The 22616-nt window shown below is 47.1% G+C and overlaps 1 pseudogene; it reads left to right on the top strand.

Moving 5' to 3' along the window:
• The first annotated feature begins 7804 nt into the window (after window positions 1–7804).
• On the top strand, window positions 7805–16904 carry LOC146756941 (olfactory receptor 14J1-like; annotated as a pseudogene).
• The last annotated feature ends 5712 nt before the right edge of the window (window positions 16905–22616 follow it).

Below are 22616 nucleotides of genomic sequence, written 5' to 3' on the forward strand. Positions count from 1 at the left end.
ACAGGGCCTTCAGGAAAGCCATGCCTATGGTGTGTCCGTGCTGCTACGTCACCTCCAAGACCCACGATCGGTCTAATGTCTGTGTGCCACCTTCTGCACACTGATACCATAGATGAGCTATCCAGTCCAGCTATGTCCAGTGATGATTTTCAATTAGGATATTTACTTCTGCGGTTTTGCACTAATGCAAACTCCAACGCACAATAAGCTAGAAATCTTGGTAGGGCTCCAGGCCTGAGCTCCTGTTTGGACCATGGGAACACAGTTTAATGTCTTCTACAATGTGGGAATCAAATGTTGTTTCTGCATTTAGAATAAGATAAAAATATTTTATTTCAATGTCTCATTATATATTTGAAGCAATTTGTAGTTATTAGGTAGAAGTCACAGTTACAAAGACTGCAGCTCCTGTCTGCCCAGCTGTCTGAAATAGAACTACTGGTTTTTGATGCTGGACAAATAAGACCTGAGTAATAAAGGATCCAAAGAGGAGAAGTTAAAATAATTAACAATAATTAACAATATGCCTGTATAAACTAGCAACAATGTATGTTTTAGTGTTTTGTTGTACGCATTGTAAAAATACCTAAGGATGTGCCTGAAGAGATATCGGGAAGGACTGGAATCACCCCCCCCCCCCCCCCCCCCCCCCCCCGGGCTCTTTGTTTAACAAAGGCCTCTAGGACAGAATGGAAAAGCTTTGAAGGGAATCAACATATCAATACGATAAGAGTACCGAGACATCTTGGAAACAGAAACAGCAGGATGGCGACTGACAAGATAGCAAGTGAACTAACAAATTTCAGAATGTAATGCAAACCTCGGGTAAAATTGTAACCTGAAATACCCAACCAAAGGGGAGAGGGGAGGGGAAAACATATGAGAGAAAAGGTATAAAAACTGTAACATCATGTCCATAGGTGCGCTTCTGCCATCAGGGCGCCCGCCATTGCAATCACGAATAAAAACTGCTTTTATCAGAGATACCGTCCTGACCAAAAATTATTGAGGATATTTCCAACAACAACTTCACTGTAGCGCAAGGGGGATACAGAGTCTTTAGGATGGATGGGAGAGGAGTCAAGGAAGGGCGACTGCCCTCTGTGAGAGTGCACTGAGCTCTGCCTGGGGATGGAAGAGCAGCCAAGTCAGAGCTAATGGAAATGGCAAACAGAGGAGACCATCAGTGTCTGTTCCTGGCTTCTTGATCATAGAGAGCAATTGGAAGGTGCCCTCTGCAGACAGATGGGTTTAACATGTTGTCAGGCCATTGTCCTCTTTGGGAGCCTTTTTCACTCCAGTATCTGCTGCAGGGACAGCACAGCAGGGCATGTGCCATCCAGCAGATCCCCGGAGAGCACAGATGGGAGATTCTTGACCAAGCTGTGGAGGAACCAAAGTGGAGAGATTCTCTGCTGGATCTCATGCTCTCCAGCATGGAAGGTCTGGTGGGAATTATAAAGGTCAAAGGGGCATCAGGCCAAGTGCAAGATGCTAATGTATCTCTTTTTATTTATTTATTTATTTATTTTGAGGGTGTAAGCTTAGAAGATGTTCATAAATGTCAATAAAATTGAGACAAAGGATTGAAGACAAAGATCAAAATCAATGAGAACGTGTTAACCCTTCTCAACATGAGAAATTCTCATGAGTCTTCTTCCATTTTAAGTTGTAAATATGAATCTTTGAGGTGATTTGATGTCCTTTTTTTTTTTCTTTTTTTTTTTTTTCTTTTTCTTTTTCTGATACTACGATGTTTTCCAGAATTGTTTTTGCTGGGCACAAATGCCTTCAGGTTCAGAGACACAGACAGCGGTGCCAGTGCCAATGACCTGTGACTATAGCCCGGCGCCTGCCGCTGATTTTCCCTGCTGCCTATTTGATGTCCCTCATCCTCCAGGTGTCTCCAGCTCTCCTCAATAAATGGCCGTGGTTAAGGGCATGTTTTCAGCAGGCCATTTAGACACACACTCCTGTCACAGCCTGCCAGATTTCCCCATCCCTTGTCTTTGTTCAGTCAGATACCTCCCATATATCTGTCTGATTTCTGACTTTTTGTGGGATGACACAAATTTGCTCCATCTCGCCAAAGTCTGATGGACTGTGTTGTCAACTCCTTCACCGTGATTCTATCAATCCCTTCCTGCCTTTTCTTTTTCTCTTTCTTTATCTTTTCCTATGCCGTTTTCTTCTCCATTTCCTTTTCCTTCTCCTTTTCATTTTCCATATCCTTTTTATTGTTTTCCTTTTCCTTTTACTATTTCACTTTTTTTTTCTTTTTCACTTTCTCTTTTTTTTCATGCTTTAAAAAATCATTAATTCTGAAAGATGTTCATTAGTGTCAGTAAAAGTGAAAAAAAGATTTGAAGACATAGATAGAAATCAGTAAGAATGTGTTAACTCATCTCAGTGTGTGAAATACTCACGAGTCCTGTTCAGTTTTAAGTTGATACCTCCCAGCTCCCTGGGAGCTCCAGTAATCCCAGAGAGATTACTGGAATTTGCTCCATTCCTCAAAAGTCTGTTGTCAACTCCTTCACCGTGATTCTATCAATCCCTTCCTGCCTTTTCATTTTCTCTTTCTTTTTCTTTTGCTATGTCGTTTTCTTCTCCTTTTCCTTTTAATTTTCCTTTTCCTTTCATCCTTTATCTTTCTTTTTTTTTTTTTTTTCTTTTTCTCTTTCTCTTTCCCTCTTTTTAATTTTTCATGCTCAGTGTGTTAAATACTCACAAGTCCTGTTCAATTTTACATTGATACCTCCCAACTCCCTGGCTGATCTATCCCAGGGAGATTACTGGAATTTTCTCCATTCCTCAAAAATCTGTTGTCAAGTCCTTCACTGTGATTCTATCTATCCCATCCTATCTGCGTCTAACTCATTTCTTGTGCAAATATTCCCTAAGAAAGATAAACCTCAATAGAAGCAGTTTGGACATGGTAAGCAGTTGATCACTGTGTTTTACTGTTCATTCAATTGCATCACATTTCCTTCTGTTTTTTGTCCATAAATTAAGAGAATTCTTTCTTTTTCTGTGTGCAGCTGGTTCTCTGTGGAAAGCCAGTGGGAGTTGGTACAAAGGAGGTTTAACACTGAGCGGGTGACGGCAGAGGAGAAGAGTGATGTGAGGAAAAGTGATGCAAGTCCCATGGGGTCAATGTGAGTAGAAGTGGGGTGGGGAGGTTGAGGAGGAACTTTGTCCACACAGCAACAGAATAGAACTCATTGGGAACATCCTGGATTGGCATCAGTTGCAAAGAGCTTCTTTGACTTCTTGTATAAAACAAACTATAAATAAATAGACAATAAAAACATTTTGGATTCTTGCTCTTTGGAGCTGTCTCCTTTATGTTGATTATTTTCTGATAACCTGAAGAAGAGAACAGGAAGGCACAAGGCACAAGAGGCTCTTTCGGTTAGAATGGGCCCCAGGGCGCATTTGCTGCTAAGTCCATCAACCTCCAGTGCAGAGAGAAGTTTGCACAAAGAACTCAGCAAGACAAAGTCAGAAGTAACAGTGAAGTTTCTTGGAATATTAATGGGCCCACTGAGGGCCATTAGCAAGCAAGCTTCCCAAGGGACTAGTTAGAGCAGATAATTGGAAGCCATGACTCCAGTCAGGCAAAGGCACTGGCATGGTGGCTCTGATGCTAAGAAAATCCTCCTTTGTCTTAAAAAGCAAACAGGACAAGACCTGATTCCCAGACCCTTGGCATGGAGATCCTGTCTCTCATGTTGGCTCAGGGCACTTCCAGTGGCAGTGAGTTGGAAGTCTATGTGATGTTAAGTGAAAGACATGGGAAGGGAAGATCCCAGGCTCTGCATGTGTTGCAGAAATGCTGTCAAGTTCATAACCCACATGTGCCCTGTGTCTCATCACAGGATGTGGGATGTGAGAAGGGCCCCGTCTGAACAAGCAGTCAATCCCAATGTAACTCTGAACTTCAGATCTCTCAGTTTCAGTGCCCTCCTGTGCACACTCCCCCATAGTTTGATGCACTTGATCTTCTGCGGTGCCCAGAAGTGCACCCAGTGCTCCAGGTGAGGCTGCAGCAGTGCAGAGCAGACAGGGACGACCCTTTCCCTCACCCAGATGGCAATAACTTACTTGATGCACTTTATGGGAGCATTGGCCTTCCAGTCAGCTGTCATGACTCTTAACTTACTTAGATGCAATTGAAATGAGAGCCCAGAGCATACTAAGGTGTCATCATTGAAAGAACGTAGGTGTTCCATAGCTTTGAAATGCCTTGGACTCCAGAGTATGCCAGAGATGGAGCAGAACAGAAGATTTGCCTCTTCTGTAGTGAGCTCATCCATTTAGTAAGCAGAATAACACTACATGCTACATGGGGACAGTTGCTCTACTCTGCTTTGCTCTGCTTTGCTCTGCTTGCAGGGGAATGGAGCGGAGGGTTGCTCTCATGTCAGTGCAGATAAACTCACTTTCTCTTTAACCCTTTTTCCTCTGTGAACTATTCCACTATTTGAACCCTCAGATACACTTCCACATTCCCTCAACAACACTTCCATATGCCATTAACATTTATGCTTTCTTATACCATAAGAACAGTTTGTCAAACAATACAGTTCTTCAGTTCCCATAAACACCGTTAATACCATATATCTTTCCTTTAACAGTTAGTATTCTTCAGTGATAAACACCTTGCCACAGAACCAGCACTGACTGGCCCTCCTCCCTCTCACGCTTCCTCACAGGCAGAACATAGTATTACGTAAATGGGTTGACACTCATTAAATAGGATGATAAAAAAGGCTTTTGAAATTACGTTAAGAATAATATGAAGACTAGTGAGACTGTGAGTCCCTACTAAGTGATGGAGGTGTTCTGGTAATGGGGGTTGTTGAGAAGGTGGAGATACTGAAGGCCTACTTTGCTTCTGTCTTCAGTGTAAAAGCTCTCCTTCAGGAATCCCAGACCCTGGAGCTTAGTGAGAGGGTATGGGGAATGGAGGACTTGCCTTTAGTCAAGGTAGAGTTGGCCCGTGAGCGCCTAGGCCACAACAATACTCATAAATCCATGTGTGCTGAGGGAGCTGGCAGAGATGACTGCAGAACCACTCTCTATCATCTTTGAGAGGTCTTGGAGAATGGGGGAGGTGCCTGAAGACTGGAGGATAGCCAGTGTCAATCCTGTCTTCAAAAATGTGTATGAAGGAAGATCTGGGTAACTACAGGCCAGAGAGCCTCACCTCTGTCCCTGGAAAGGCGACGGAACAGCTTGTGCTGAATGCCATCTTCAGACAGTTGGAAGAAAAGGAGGTTATCAGGAGTTGTCAGCATGGGTTTACCAAGTGGAGGTCATGTGTGACCAACCTGGTAGCCTTCTATAACACTGTTGCTGGCTGGGTGGATGGGGAAAGAGTGGTAGATGTTGTCTACCTGGATTTCAGCAAGGCTTTTGATACTGTCTTCCACAATACCCTTATAACAAAGATAAGGAAATGTGGGAAAGATGAGTGAACAGTGAGGTGGGTTGAGGACTGTCTGACTGACAGAGCACAGAGGGTGGTCGTTGTCAAAGCAGAGTCCATTTGGAGACCTGTAAGTAGCGGTGTTCCCCAGGTGTTGGTGCTGAGCCTGGTCTTGTTCAGCTTCTTCATAAGTGACCTTGACAAGGGGATAGTGGCCACCCTCAGCAAGTTTGCTGATGATTGGCTGACACGCCTGAAGGCTGTGCTGCCATTCAGCGAGACCTGGACAGGCTGGATAGATGTGCAGCAAGAAACCAGACGAGGTTCAATGAAAGCAAGTGTAGAGTGTTGCACTTAGGAAGGAATAATTGCACACACCAGGACAGTTTGGGGAATGAGCTGCTGGAGAGGAGCTCTGTAGAGAGGGACCTGGGTGTCGTGATGTCAGTGTGTGGAAATATGAGTGAGGGAACTGAACAGAAACTGGAGCATAGGAAGTTCTGCACTAATTTGTGCAAGAATTTCTTTATGGTGAGGGTGATGGAGCACTGGAACAGGCTACCCAAGGGGGTTGTGTTGTATCCTTCACTGGAGATATTCAAGACCCACCTGGACGCCCACCTGTGTGCCTACCTGGTGTTCCCCAGGGGTCTGTGCTGGGGCCTGTCCTCTTCAATATTTTTATTGATGACCTTGATGAGGGCACTGAGTGCATCCTATGTAGGTTTGCTGATTTCACCAAATTGGCTGCGAGTGTGGACCTGTCTGTCATTAGCAAGGACCTACTGAAGGATCTGGACAGGCTGGAGATCTGGGCTGAAGCCAATGGGATGAGGTTCACCAAGACCAAATGCCACGTCCTGAACTTTGGGACCTGGCATGGACTGCCAAGGGTGGGGGTGGATTCACCGACCCTGGAGGAGTTCCAGGAATCATTGGACATTGTGTTGTGGGCCATGCATTTGTGGGAGCTATTGGTGATAGGTGAACAGCTGGACTGGATGATCTTTTAGGTCATATCCAACCTTGGTGTTTCTATGATTCTATGGTGTCCTGTCCCTGTCTGTGTGCTCATTTTTGCTTTAGCAAACACTCTCTGAGAGGCCTCACCACATGTCAGGAATTTGTCACTGATCACCTGAAATCTGTTGTTAAATTCAACAGATTTCAAAGCACAGTCATGATACTGTTGACTTTCAGGAACTGTTGGCCATGATGATGCAGGGAAATCTCAGGGGAGACAAGTGGGAAGGATAAAAATGACATCCTCTACTGCTCAGCTGGGTTGGGCTCCTAAAACACAGGGAGCTCATAAAAGTGGGCAGAGATGTAGAGAGACAGCTGTGCCCAGGAGCAGCTCTTGTGCACAGCACAGCCTGCAGGTGACAGAAAGAGAGGAGAGAAATTGGAGTGAGCTTACAAGATATGTACTGTGTGAGCAGGCTGTGAGCTCTATGAAGGAGCATTGCTCACAGACCACAACACGGTAAGTCTCATGCAGTAGGCAATGCAGCTGCTTTTAATAGAGGGTTAACAAAAGGTGCGACATTCCATAGCAGATTGGCTGCAGGTAATGCATGTTTCTTTACTGTGGAAAAAGCCTTCTGGTCCAGCTGAGGGCTTCTGTGCTGCAGCATAAGAGCTACGGGGTGTGTGTGTGTGGGGAGCTGCATGTCCCAGCACGGCTGCAGGCTGTGCAGCCGGGGCTGCAGGCGGGTGCCCAGGGCTGTCCTGCAGAGCAGGGTCCCTGCTGTGCCCCAGGGGCTGTGTGCCGGGTATGGGATTGTGCCACCTGCCAGGCTCAGCACTCAGCCTGCCCGGGGAGCTGCCCAGGGCGCTGCGGGGAGACATGTGGGGGGAAGGAGCCCCCCGGCAGGGCTTGTGCTGCCACAGCTGCTGCCTGGGGCAGGGGAACACAGCTCCACTGCACAACAGTATGTTTGTGAGGGTGTTTCGTTTGAGTATAGCCAAGGCAGGGGGTTTCCTTTTCCTGTTCTGAGGGAATCTTAATTTTCAGTAGACATGGATAATTCACTTCATCTGCAAACAGGCAGTTTTTTAGGATTCACACTGAATGGCACAGAGGCTTTTTTTGGGGCGCTAGGAGCAGTTGGGTTAAAGATATGAGACATGAAGCACATGAATATATCCAGGGAGGATGGATATTAAAAGAAGAGGAAGGTTAGAGCTCCATATGCTGCTTCTGCTTAAGGAATGCTGAAATATATGAAATTTAATGCAAGTAATGGTGCTAAATGTACACTGTTGTAGGAGAATGAAAACATTTCATACTATAGCAGGAGGAGTGTCTCCGAGAATGGTCTGGACTTGTCATTATCATCTGCACTCTGAACAGGACTCGAAGCCCAACAACAGCAGATGCCCAACAGCAGCTCCATCAGCGAGTTCCTCCTGCTGCCGTTGGCAGACACGCGGCAGCTGCAGCTCCTGCACTTCTGGCTCTTGCTGGGCATCTACCTGGCTGCCCTCCTGGGCAACGGCCTCATCAGCACAGCCGTAGCCTGCGACCGCTGCCTGCACACCCACATGTACTTCTTCCTCCTCAACCTTGCCCTCCTCGACCTGGGCTGCATCTCCACCACTCTCCCCAAAGCCATGGCCAACACCCTCTGGGACACCAGGGCCATCTCCTACGCAGGATGTGCTGCACAGCTCTTTTTCTTTCTCTTCTTCATGTCAGCAGAGTATTCCCTTCTCACCATCATGTCCTATGACCGCTACGTTGCCATCTGCAAGCCCCTGCACTACGGGACCTTGATGGACAGCAGAGCTTGTGCCACCATGGCAGCGGCTGCCTGGGGCGCTGGGGTTCTCAATTCTCTGCTGCACACTGCCAGTACATTTTCACTGCCTCTCTGCCAAGGCAATGTAGTGAAACAGTTTTTCTGTGAAATCCCCCAGATCCTCATACTCTCCTGCTCAGAATCAAATCTCAGGGAAACTGTGTTTCTCAATTTTAGTATCAGTTTAGTATTTGGCTGCTTCGTTTTCATAGTAGTGTCGTATGTGCAGATCTTCATAGCCGTGCTGAGGATACCCTCTGAGCAGGGACGGCACAAAGCCTTCTCCACGTGCCTCCCTCTCCTGGCTGTGGTCTCCCTATTTCTCAGCACTGGCTTTTTTGCCTACCTGAAGCCCCCGACCATTTCCTCCCCACTCCTGGATCTGACAGTGGCACTTCTGTACGCAGTGGTTCCTCCAACACTGAACCCTCTCATCTACAGCATGAGGAACAGGGAGATCAAGCACGCTCTCAGGAAGGTGTTGCAATACACACTATTCCAGCTTCCATAATATGCACAATTTCCTTATAGGATTCCCAGTGATGGTTCTTTATGTTCTATGCAACTTTGGTTGTTTGATTACGTGAGATATAGCAACGTAAAAAAAATAAATAAAAAATAAAAAAATAAAAAAAATTGAACTCATAAATAAAAATGTATTACACTTCTTTCGTACCTAATTTCCATTTTTTCACTCCAAGAGCTCATGTAAACATGTAACCGGATTCCCTGAATACGTTTGAAGATACCTAAAATGTTTTCAAAAAAGACATTTGCTTAGGTTTTCTGTTTTCCTACTTTGTCTGCATTTGGGGAGGTACAGCCACAGACAGCAGCTCAACGTCCTCTTTTCATTTCTGATCTCTTTACACCACCACAGTGCTCTCGAGCCCTCTCATTTGTGCAGTCCTGAAGGTCTTGTGTGTCTCACGACTGTCCTGTTGCCTCTACAGCAGAAATCGAGGGCTGCAGTCAGTAGCCGGCAATATGAATGGCTGTGTCAGAGCTGGTCTCCTTGCTGGCACTGCCATAACAAGAGGGCCCCTTCAGAGCAGGTCCAGAGAACTGGAGGCCTCTTCCAAAGCTGGTGGGGCTTTGGAAACCCTGAGGGGCTGCTCCATGAGAATACCTCGAGATCTTCTGGTGCTCTTCAGTGCGTGACTGGATAAACTGAATAGTCCCAAGGTGATCAGTAAGAGACTTGGGGCAGTGCTGTGGTTTAAATTTTATGGGTTGAGATAAAAAGAAAAAGAAAAAGATAATATTTATGATAAATGTATTTATACATATATAATATATTTAGTGTATTTTCACACATATACAACATATGCAGTTGCAAACATATATGAACTAATCCCTGTGTTTATCTGTTTGCAAGTCCAGGACTAGTTGCAGGGGTTTTAACAGCCAGAGGGTTCACTGTAGGAGCTGTACTGACTCAGGCTATTGCTGGAGTTGAAGCGACCTCAGAGTTCATTGCCAGAGCTGGAACCACCACAGGAACTGTGACGAAGTTGGAGCAGCCACTGGGCTCATTGGAGGGGTTGGAGTGACCACAGGGCTGAACCTCCTGGCACAGTGCACCTCCCTTGGGAGGCATTTGTTGCATTTTCTTATAGCAATACATGGAACAGCTACAGGACCTTTAGCAGGAGTGACTGCAGAGCTCATTATGAGGGGTGGAGTGACAGCGGGATCTGTCCAGAGTGTGGAGTAAGTGCAGAACGTGTAGCAAAACCTTGGAGCTGCTGCAGGGTCTGTGCCAAGAGTTGCAGAGGCTGCAGCACTGTCAGCAGATCCAGCTCTCTTCCCCTTGAGGATGCTGAAGACACACTTATGGGGCTGGGGATGCAGTTACGGGGCTGGGGACTCAGATATGGGTCTGTGTTCCCACTTATGGGGCTGGAGAGGCAGTTATGGGATTGGGGATGCAGGTATGGGGCTGTGGGTGCACTTATGGGGCTGGAGATGAACCTATGGGGCTGGGGAACCACTTATGGGTCACACTTATGGGGCTGGGTACAGGTATGTCAACCAGGGACCCCCATAGTGTCCCCATTGGGGTCACACTTATGAGGCTGGAGATGCAGTTATGAAGTTTGGCGTCTCACTTGTGGGGCTGGGGAAGCACTTATGGGGTTGGGGAGGCACTTATGGGTCACAATTTTGTGGCTGGGGACACACTTATGGGGCTGGGGACTCAGTTATAGGGCTGGAGATGCAGTTACTGTTCACACTTATGGGTCTGGGAATGCAGATATGGGTCACACTTAAGGGGCTGGGGATGTAGTTATGGGCCACACTTATGGGGCTGAAGACGCAGTTATGGGTCTGGGGTCCCACTTATGGGTCTGAGGACCCACTTATGGGGCTGGAGCCTCACTTATGGGTCACACTTATGGGGCTGGGGTCACACTTATGGGGCTGGGGACTCAGATATGGGGCTAGGGATGCAGTTATAGGTCACACTTATGGGGCTGGAGACCCACTTATTGGGCTGGGGACACAGTTATGGGGCTGTGTTCCCACTTATGGGGCTGGGGACTCAGTTATGGGTAACACTTATGGGGCTGGGGAGGCACTTAGGAACACAGTTATGGGGTTGGGGTCACACTTATGGGGCTGGAGCCTCACTTATGGAACACACTTATGGGGCTGGTGATACACTTATGGGGCTGGGGAGGCACTTATGGGGATGTGTTCCCACTTATGGGGCTGGGGATGTAGTTATGGGGTCACACTTACGGGGCTGAAGACACAATTTTGGGGCTGGGGAACCACTTATGGGGCTGGGGTCCCCATTTGGCCCCTATGGGGTCACACTTATGGGTCACACTTATGGGGCTGGGGACCCACTGTTGGGGCTGGGGACTCAGTTATGGGGATGGGGATGTAGTTATGGGTCACCCTTATGGGGCTGGGGAGGCACTTATGGGGCTGTGTTCCCACTTATGGGGCTGGGGACTCAGTTATGGGTAACACTTATGGGGCTGGGGACCCACTTATGGGCCTGGGGATGCACTTATGGGTCACACTTATGGGGCTGGGAACATCTCTAAGTCTATAGTTATGGGGCTGGGGACACAGTTATCAGGCTGAAGATTCAGTTATGGGGATTTGGGTCACACTTATGCGGCTAGGGATGGACTTATGGGGCTGGGGTCCATATTGACTTCTATGAGGTCACACTGATGGGGTTGGGGACGCACTTATGGGGCTGGGGAGGCACTTATGGGTCACACTTATGGGTCTGTGTTCCCAGTTATGGGGCTGGGGTCCCCATTGGCCCCTATGGGGTCCCACTTATGAGGCTGGGGACATCTCCAAGTCTTTAGGGTCTCAGATATGGGGTTGGGGTTACAGTTATGGGGCTGGGGATGCAGTTATGGGGCTGGGATCCCCATTGGCCCCTATGGGGTCACACTTATGGGTCTGGAGCCTCACTTATGGGTCTGGAGCCTCACTTATGGGGCTGGAGTCCCACTTATGGGGCTGGATTCACACTTAGGAACTCAGTTATGGGGTTTTAGGTCCCACTTATGGGTCTGGACACCCACTTATGGGGCTGGGGCCATCTCCAAGTAATAGTTATGGTGTTTTGGGTCATACTTATGGGTCTGTGTAACCACTTCTGGGGATGGTGTCCCCATTGGCCCCTATGGGGTCACACTTATGGGTCTGGAGACCCACTTATGGGGCTGGGGACATCTCCAAGTCTATAGTTATGGGGTTTTGGGTCATACTTATGGGTCTGTGTTCCCACTTATGGGGCTGGGGTCCCCACTGGCCTTTATGGGGTCACACTTATGGGGCTGGGGATGATGTTATGGGGCTGGAGCCACACTTATAGGTCACATTTATGAGGCTGGGGACATCTCAAAGTTTCATAGGGTCTCGGTTAGGGGGCTTTGGTTGACACTTATGGGGCTAGGGTCCCCATTGGCCCCTATGGGGTCACATTTATGGGTTTGGAGCCTCTCTTATGGGTCACACTTATGGGGCTGCAGAGGCACTTATGGGGTTAGGGGTATCACTTATGGGGCTAGAATCATACTTATGGGGTTTGGGGTCACACTTATGGGTCTGTGTTCCCACTTATGGGGCTGGGGTCCCCATTGACCCCTATGGGTTCCCAATTATGGGTCGCACTCACCTTGTTGCTTGCCGGCCTTCCCGTTGTCATTGGGGTGAATGAAGGCCCATATAAATGGGGTTTGTGGTCACACTTATGGGTCTGTGTTCACACTTATGGGTCTAGAGACCCACTTATGGGTCTGGAGCCTCACTTATGGGTCTGGAGACCTCTCCAAATCTATAGTTATGGGGTTGGAGCCACACTTATGGGTCTGTGTTCACAGTTATGGGGCTGGAGACCCACTTATGGGGCTGGGGACATCTCCAAGTCTATAGTTATGGGGCTGTGGCCACACTTATGGGTCTGAGGACCCACTTATGGGGCTGGAGCCTCACTTACGAGTCACACTTATGGGTCTGGGGCCCACATTGGCCCCTATGGGGTCACACTTACGGGGCTAGAATCATAGTTATGTCGTTTTGGGTCACACTTATGATTCTGGGGACCCACTTATGGGTCTGGATCCTCACTTATGGGTCTGTGTTCCCACTTATGGGGCTGGGGTCCCCATATGGGGTCACACTTATGGGTCGCACATACCTTGTTGCTTGCCGGCCTGATGGATAAGGCACAAAGAGGAGAGCGGCAGATTTAGTTTCTTGCTTCCTGATCAGGAAGAACAAGAGGAGGAGGACAGGCAGGAATCTGAGTTACAGCTCAGATGGAATTGTTTTCTTCAGACAGTCCACTATGGTGCAGTGTTTTGGTTCTAAGAGAAAACCATTGATAACACTCTGGTGTTTACAGCTGCTGCTAAGCAGTGTTGTACGGAGCCAAGGCCATGGTAAGTTGAGGGCACATGGAGCTGGGAGGGAACAGAGTGAGGACAGCTGACTGAAAGTGGCCAAAGGGACGTTCTCTATCACCTGACAGCAAGCAGAAATTGTATTGAAAGGGGTGGGAGTTCATCTCAGTCTCTTCACTTCCCAGAGCCCAGCAGAGCATCAGTCTGGTGGCGCTGAGCAAGAGCTTGTGCATCACTTGTTACATACGATTCCATATCAACAGATATATAGTGATAACTATTACTCCTCTCATTTTATCTCTCTTAGTAAATTGCTTTGTTACAACCCACACGATGTACTTTTTTATCCCAGTTCTCATCCCCATCCCACTGGGAATGGGGCAGTGCACTGAGCACTGTGTGCTGCTGAGCCACATGTTGGGTTCAACAACCACCATCATTTTGGTGCCTGATGTGAGGCTCCAAGGGTTGAGATAACAGCACAACTGTCCAGAGTGGGATAACACAGGGCTTTGTGGGAGCTGGAGAACTGCTGGCCATGATGCTGATAGTTTCCCTGTTTGTGGAGTTGCTGAGTCTTCTCATGAAGCTGCAATGCACAGCTCCTTGCTTGCTGCTTGTTTTCCCTGCTACATTATTTGTGAACTCTTGATGCTGGATTAGGGTATTTATTTTGCTATGCTGTTTGACCTTGATTTAAATCATGATAAAATTGGCAGCTGATAAAGTGAAGTTTTGTGCACATTCAGCTCTGTGGTCATCTCTGTGTTTTGGAAGTAATACTGTTGGTATGATAAGGAATTACACATTTTACATTGTCTTCTCTGGGAGCCCAGGGCTATTCAAAGAGTGACTGGATATTGTGTTGAGGGACATGGTTTAGTGGGAGCTATAGGTGATAGGTGAACGGTTGGACTGGATGATCTTTTAGGCCTTTTCCAACCTTGGTGATTCTATTAATCTATGATTGAGGTTAAACAATTATTCAGGAATATCAGTGAGAGATCTGCGCCAAGGTGAGAAGGCTCTGCATGGCAGGGGGTGTGGGACCGTCTCGGCAGATGCCTGGAGAGGTGGGAACCCCCAGGGCTTTGGAACTTCATCTCCGAGCAACTGCAGGATCCTGAGAACCTGGTAGAATATTGGGGACAGGTCTGCTGTGGCTTTGGTAACCCCTAACAGGCACACATGACTGCAGTGTGCCAGATCCAGAGAGCTGGAAGTGCTGACAGTGCTGCAGCCTCTGCAACTCTTGGCACAGACCCTGCAGCAGCTCCAAGGTTTTGCTACACATCCTGCAGTTGTTCCATGCTCTGGGACAGATCCCGCTGTCACTACACCCCTCATAATGAGCTCTGCAGTCACTCCTGCTACAGGTCCTGCAGCTGTTCCAAGTATGGTAATAAGAAAATCCTACAAATTCCTCCCAAAAGAGGAAGTACAGCCCTGCAGTGGCTCCAACCTTTCCAATGAGCCCAGTGGCTGCTCCAACTTCGTCACATGTCCTGTGGTGAATCCAGCTCTGGCAATGAACTCTGAGGTCACTTCAACTCCTGCAACAGCCCGACAGCCACTTCAGCTCCTACAGTGAACCTTCTGGCTGTTAAAACCCCTGCAACTAGTCCTGGACTTGTAAACACATATGCATGTGTATTAGTATCTGTGCATATATGTTTGCAACTGCGTATGTTGTATATGTGTGAAAATATAAAAAATATATTATATATCTATAAATACATTTGTCATAATTATTATCCTTTTCTTTTTCTCTTTGTCTCAACCCATAAACTTTAAACCACAGCACTGCCCCAAGTCACTTAGTGATCTCCTTGGGACTATTCAATCTGATCCGGTCACACACTGAAGAGCAAACTAAGATCTTGAAGTTTTCTCAGGGAGCAGCTCCTGAGGTATATTCCTTACACCAGCTTTGGAAGAGGCCTCCAGTTCTCTGGTCCAGCTCTAAAGGGGCCCTCTTGTTATGGCAGTGCCAGCAAGGAGACCAGCTCTGACACAGCCGTTCATATTGCCGGCTACTGACTGCAGCACTGGATTGCTGCTGTAGAGGCAACAGGACAGTCGTGAGACACACAATACCTTCAGGACTGCACAAATGAGAGGACTCGAGAGCACTGTGGTGGTGTAAAGAGATCAGAAATGAAAAGAGCACGTGGAGCTGCTGTCTGTGGCTGTACTTCCCCAAATCCAGACAAAGTAGGAAAATAGAAAACCTAAGCAAATGTTTTTCTTGAAAACATTTTAGGTATCTTCAAACGTATTCAGGGAATCCGGTTACATGTTTGCATGAGCTCTTGGAGTGAAAAAATGGAAATTAGGTACGAAAGAAGTGTAATACATTTTTATTTATGAGTTCAATTTTTTTTTTCAATTTTTTTTTTTTTTTTTTTTTTTACGTTGCTATATCTCACGTAATCAAACAACCAAAGATGCATAGAACATAAAGAACCATCACTGGGAATCCTATGAGGAAATTGTGCATTTTATGGAAGCTGGAATAGTGTGTATTGCAACACCTTCCTGAGAGCATGCTTGATCTCCCTGTTCCTCATGCTGTAGATAATAGGGTTCAGTGTTGGAGGAACCACTGCGTACAGAAGTGCCACTGTCAGATCCAGAAGTGGGGAGGAAATGGACGGGGGCTTCAGGTAGGCAAAAAAGCCAGTGTTGAGAAAGAGGGAGACCACGGCCAGGTGAGGGAGGCATGTGGAGAAGGCTTTGTGCCGTCCCTGCTCACAGGGCATCCTCAGCACGGCCATGAAGATCTGCACATAGGACACCACTATGAAAACAAAGCAGCCAAAGGCTAAACTGGCACTAAAATTGAGAAACACAGTTTCCCTGAGATTTGATTCTGGGCAGGAGTGCTTGAGGATCTGGGGGATTTCACAGAAAAACTGGTTGACAACATTGCCTTGGCAGAGAGGCAGTGAAAACGTACTGGCAGTGTGCAGCAGAGAATAGAGAAGCACAGAGCACCCAGGCAGCTGCTGCCATGGTGGCACAAGCTCTGCTGTCCATCAAGGTCCCGTAGTGCAGGGGCTTGCAGATGGCAACGTAGCGGTCATAGGACATGATGGTGAGAAGGGAATACTCTGCTGAGAGGAAGAATAAAATGAAGAACACCTGCGCAGACCATCCTGTGTAGGAGATGGCCCTGGTGTCCCAGAGGGCGTTGGCCATGGCTTTGGGGAGAGTGGTGGAGATGCAGCCCAGGTCAAGGAGGGCCAGGTTGAGGAGGAAGAAGTACATGGGGGTGTGCAGGCGGCGGTCGCAGGCTACAGCTGTGCTGATGAGGCGGTTGCCCAGGAGAGCAGCCAGGTAGATGCCCAGGATGAGCCAGAAGTGCAGGAGCTGCAGCTGCCGCGTGTCTGCCAACGGCAGCAGGAGGAACTCGCTGATGGAGCTGCTGTTGGGCATCTGCTGCTATTGGGCTTGGCGTCCTGTTCAGAGTGCAGAAGATAATGACAAGTCCAGACCATTCTCAGAGACACTCCTCCTGCTATACTATGAAATATTTTCATTCTCCTACAACAGTGTACATTTAGCACCATTACTTGCCTTTAATTTCATATATTACAGCATTCCTTAAGTAGAAGCAGCATATGGAGCTCTAACCTTCCTCTTCTTTTCTTATCCCTCCTCCCTGGATATTTTCATGTGCTTCATGTCTCATATCTTTAACCCAACTGCTCTTAGCGCCCCAAAAAAAGCCTCTGTGCCATTCAGTGTGAATCCTAAAAAACTGCCTGTTTGCAGATGAAGTGAATTATCCATGTCTACTGAAAATTAAGATTCCCTCAGAACAGGAAAAGGAAACCCCCTGCCTTGGCTATACTCAAACGAAACACCCTCACAAACATACTGTTGTGCAGTGGAGCTGTGTTCCCCTGCCCCAGGCAGCAGCTGTGGCAGCATAAGCCCTGCCGGGGGGCTCCTTCCCCCCACACGTCTCCCCGCAGCGCCCTGGGCAGCTCCCCGGGCAGGCTGAGTGCTGAGCCTGGCAGGTGGCACAGTCCCATACCCGGCACACAGCCCCTGGGGCACAGCAGGGACCCTGCTCTGCAGGACAGCCCTGGGCACCCGCCTGCAGCCCCGGCTGCACAGCCTGCAGCCGTGCTGGGACATGCACCCCCCCCACGCCCCCCCACCCCGTAGCTCTTATGCTGCAGCACAGAAGCCCTCAGCTGGACCAGAAGGCTTTTTCCACAGTAAAGATAGATGCATTACCTGCAGCCAATCTGCTATGGAATGTCGCATATTTTGTTAACCCTCTATTAAAAGCAGCTGCATTGCCTACTGCATGAGACTTACCGTGTTGTGGTCTGTGAGCAATGCTCCTTCATAGAGCTCACAGCCCGCTCACACAGTACATATCTTGTAAGCTCACTCCAATTTCTCTCCTCTCTTTCTGTCACCTGCAGGCGGTGCTGTGCACAAGAGCTGCTCCTGGGCACAGCTGTCTCTCTACATCTCTGCCCACTTTTATGAGCTCCCTGTGTTTTAGGAGCCCAACCCAGCTGAGCAGTAGAGGATGTCATTTTTATCCTTCCCACTTGTCTCCCCTGAGATTTCCCTGCATCATCATGGCCAACAGTTCCTGAAAGTCAACAGCATCATGACTGTGCTTTGGAATATGTTGAATTTAACACCAGATTTCTAGTGGTCAGTGACAAATTCCTGACATGTGGTGAGGCCTGTCAGAGAGTGTTTGCTCAAAGAGGGCACTCATACAAGTACAGGATATCATAGAATCACCAAGGTTGGAAAAGACCTAAAAGATCATTCAGTCCAGCTGTTCACCTATCACCAATAGCTCCCGCTAAACCATGTCCGTCAACACAATGTCCAATCATTCCTTGAACGCCTCCAGGGTCGGTGAATCCACCACCCCCCTGGGCAGTCCATGCCAGGTCCCAAAGTTCAGGACTTGGCATTTGGTCTTGGTGAACCTCATCCCATTGGCTTCAGCCCAGCTCTCCAGCCTGTCCAGATTCCTCAGAAGGGGCTTGGTAACTTCAGGCAGATCTACACTCCCAGCTAATTTTTTGTAGTTTGCAAACCTACATAGGATGCACTCAATGACCTCATCCAGGTCATCAATAAAAATATTGAAGAGGACAAGCCCAAGCACAGACCCCTGGGGAACACCAGGTAGGCACACAGGTGGGCGTCCAGGCGGGTCTTGAATATCTCCTGTGAAGGATACAACACAACCCCCTCGGGTAGCCTGTTCCAGTGCTCCATCACCCTCACCATAAAGAAGTTCTTGCACAAATTCGTGCAGAACTTCCTATGCTCCAGTTTCTGTTCAGTTCCCCTACTCATATTTCCACACACTGACATCACGACACCCAGGTCCCTCTCTACAGAGCTCCTCTCCAGCAGCTCATTCCCCAAACTGTCCTGGTGTGTGCAATTATTCCTTCCTAAGTGCAACACTCTACACTTGCTTTCATTGAACCTCGTCTGGTTTCTTGCTGCACATCTATCCAGCCTGTCCAGGTCTCGCTGAATGGCAGCACAGCCTTCAGGCGTGTCAGCCAATCATCAGCAAACTTGCTGAGGGTGGCCACTATCCCCTTGTCAAGGTCACTTATGAAGAAGCTGAACAAGACCAGGCTCAGCACCAACACCTGGGGAACACCGCTACTTACAGGTCTCCAAATGGACTCTGCTTTGACAACGACCACCCTCTGTGCTCTGTCAGTCAGACAGTCCTCAACCCACATCACTGTTCACTCATCTTTCCCACATTTCCTTATCTTTGTTATAAGGATATTGTGGGAGACAGTATCAAAAGCCTTGCTGAAATCAAGGTAGACAACATCTACCACTCTCTCCCCATCCACCCAGCCAGCAACAATGTTATAGAAGGCTACCAGGTTTGTCACACATGACCTCCACTTGGTAAACCCATGCTGACAACTCCTGATAACCTCCTTTTCTTCCAACTGTCTGAAGATGGCATTCAGCACAAGCTGTTCCATCGCCTTTCCAGGGACAGTGGTGAGGCTCTCTGGCCTGTAGTTACCCAGATCTTCCTTCATACACATTTTTGAAGACAGGATTGACACTGGCTATCCTCCAGTCTTCAGGCACCTCCCCCATTCTCCAAGACCTCTCAAAGATGATAGAGAGTGGTTCTGCAGTCATCTCTGCCAGCTCCCTCAGCACACATGGATTTCTGAATATTGTTGAGGCCTAGGCGCTCATGGGCCAACTCTACCTTGACTAAAAGGCAAGTCCTCCATTCCCCATACCCTCTCACTAAGCTCCAGGGTCTGGGATTCCTGAAGGAGAGCTTTTACACTGAAGACAGAAGCAAAGTAGGCCTTCAGTATCTCCACCTTCTCAACAACCCCCATTACCAGAACACCTCCCTCACTTAGTAGGGACCCACAGTCTCACTAGTCTTCATATTATTCTTAACGTAATTTCAAAAGCCTTTTTTATTATCCTATTTAATGAGTGTCAACCCATTTAATTAATACTATGTTCTGCCTGTGAGGAAGCGTGAGAGGGAGGAGGGCCAGTCAGTGCTGGTTCTGTGGCAAGGTGTTTATCACTGAAGAATACTAACTGTTAATGGAAAGATATATGGTATTAACGGTGTTTATGGGAACTGAAGAGCTGTATTGTTTGACAAACTGTTCTTATGGTATAAGAAAGCATAATAGTTAATGGCATATGGAAGTGTTGTTGAGGGAATGTGGAAGTGTATCTGAGGGTACAAATAGTGGAATAGTTCACAGAGGAAAAAGGGTTAAAGAGAAAGTGAGTTTATCTGCACTGACATGAGAGCAACCCCCCGCTCCATTCCCCTACAAGCAGAGCAAAGCAGAGCAGAGCAGAGTAGAGCAACTGTCCCCATGTAGCATGTAGTGTTATTCTGCTTACTAAATGGATGAGCTCACTACAGAAGAGGCAAATCTTCTGTTCTGCTCCATCTCTGGCATACTCTGGAGTCCAAGGCATTTCAAAGCTATGGAACACCTACATTCTTTCAATGATGACACCTTAGTATGCTCTGGGCTCTCATTTCAATTGCATCTAAGTAAGTTAAGAGTCATGACAGCTGACTGGAAGGCCAATGGTCCCATAAAGTGCATCAAGTAAGTTATTGCCATCCGGGTGAGGGAAAGGGTCGTCCCTGTCTGCTCTGCACTGCTGCAGCCTCACCTGAAGCACTGGGTGCACTTCTGGGCACCGCAGAAGATCAAGTGCATCAAACTATGGGGGAGTGTGCACAGGAGGGCACTGGAACTGAGATCAGAGATTCAGAGTTACATTGGGATTGACTGCTTGTTCAGACGGGGCCCTTCTCACATCCCACATCCTGTGATGAGACACAGGGCACATGTGGGTTATGAACTCGACAGCATTTCTGCAACACATGCAGAGCCTGGGATCTTTCGTTGCCATGTCTTTGACTTAACATCATATAGATTTCCAACTCACTGCCACAGGAAGTGCCCTGAGCCAACATGAGAGACAGGATCTCCATGCCAGGGAGTTGGGAGGTATCATCTTAAAATTGAACAGGACTGGTGAGTATTTCACACATTGAGACAGGATAACACATTCTTACTGATTTCTATCTTTGTCTTCAACTCTTTTTTTCACTTAACTGACATTAATGAACATCTTTCAGAATTCATGCCTTTTTTAAATCAAGAAAACAAAAAAAGAGAAAGAGAAAAAGAAAAAAAAATAAGAGAAAGAGAAAGAGAAAGAGAAAGAAAGAGAAAGAGAAAGAGAAAGAGAAAGAGAAAGAGAAAGAGAAAGAGAAAGAGAAAGAGAAAGAGAAAGAGAAAGAGAAAGAGAAAGAGAAAGAGAAAGAGAAAGAGAAAGAGAAAGAGAGAGAAAGAGAAAGAGAAAGAGAAAGAGGAAAGGGGATAGGAAAGGGAAAAGGAAAGGGAAAAGGAAAGGGAAAAGGAAAAAGGAAAAGTTAAAAGGAAAAGGAAAAGAAAAAGCAAAAGGAAAAGGAAATGGAAAAGGAAAAGGAAAAGGAAAGAAAAATGAGAAGAAATCGACATAAAAAAAGAAAATAAAGAGAAAAAGAAAAAATAAAGAGGGATAGATAGAATCACGGTGAAGGAGTTGACAACACAGTCCATCAGAATTTGGTGAGATGGAGCAAATTTGAGTCGTCCCTATAAAAGTCAGAAATCAGACAGATATATGGGAGGTATCTGACTGAACAAAGAGCAAGGGATGGGGAAATCTGGCAGGCTGTGGCAGGAGCGTGTGTCTAAATGGCCAGCTGAAAATATGCCCTTAACCACGGCCATTAATTGAGGAGAACTGGAGACACCTGGAGGATGAGGGACATCAAAAAGGAAGCAGGGAAGAGCAGTGGCAGCGCCGGAATTTAGTCACAGGGCATTGGCACTGGCACTGCTGTCTGTGTCCCTGAACCTGAAGGCATTTGTGTCCAGCAAACACAGTTCTGGAAAACATCGTAGTTTCAGAAAAAGAAAGGAAAAAAAAACAAAAAAAAAGACATCAAATCACCTCAAAGATTCATATTTACAACTTAAAATGGAAGAAGACTCATGAGAATTTCCCATGTTGAGAAGGGTTAAAACATTTTCAGTGATTTCGATCTTTGTCTTCAATGCCTTGTCTCAATTTTACTGACATTAATGAGCATCTTTTAAGCTTACGGACGCTAAATAAATAAATAAATAGATAGATAGATAAATAAATAAATAACAAGAGATCCATTTGTGTCTTGTATTTGGCCTGATGCCCCTTTGACCTTCACATTTCCAATGAGACCTTCATTGCCGGAGAGTATGAGATCCAGTAGAGAACCTCTGCTCTTTGGTTCTTCCATGGCTTGGTCAAGAATCTCCCATCTGTGCTCTCCACGGATCTGCTGGATGGCACATGTCCTGTTGTGCTGTTCCTGCAGCAGATACTGGAGTGAAAAAGGCTCCCAAAGCAGACTGTCACGGTTTGAACTAAAAATCCACCTGCGTCCGTGACAGGGGGCCGTGGGCCCCAGAGGGGCCCTAGGCCGAAAGGAAAAAATTAATTAGGAAAAGAAAACAGCGGCAACGATCTAAGGAGGCACACTTATTTACTAAATACTATATCGAAATACAGGATAACACAATATAATACAATATAATTGAAAATTAAGCTAACGAATCAAGCAAAATAGGAGAGAGAATGAGTCCCGTAACCGAGAGGCCTACTGTGAATCTAGGCGAACAGCTGAAGGCTCCCACACACTCCCCTGAACACCAGAACTCGAAAGACGTCAGTCTGTTCTGCGACAGAGTTAATATAGAGTCCAGGTCCCGTGACCTATCGTGTTGTTCTCTGGGAGATGTAGTCTTCTTCTGTAAGTTGCAGATTCAGTAAAATTATTCATGCTTAATATGATGTTATGATGTGGAATACTGATAGCAAAAATTACAAAATTATTAAACCATGACATTCCACCCCTTATTCTACATCATTACATTA

This window comes from Coturnix japonica, chromosome 24 (assembly GCF_054131305.1).
Source record: "Coturnix japonica strain WE chromosome 24, WE-NBRP24, whole genome shotgun sequence".
NCBI lineage: Eukaryota > Metazoa > Chordata > Aves > Galliformes > Phasianidae > Coturnix > Coturnix japonica.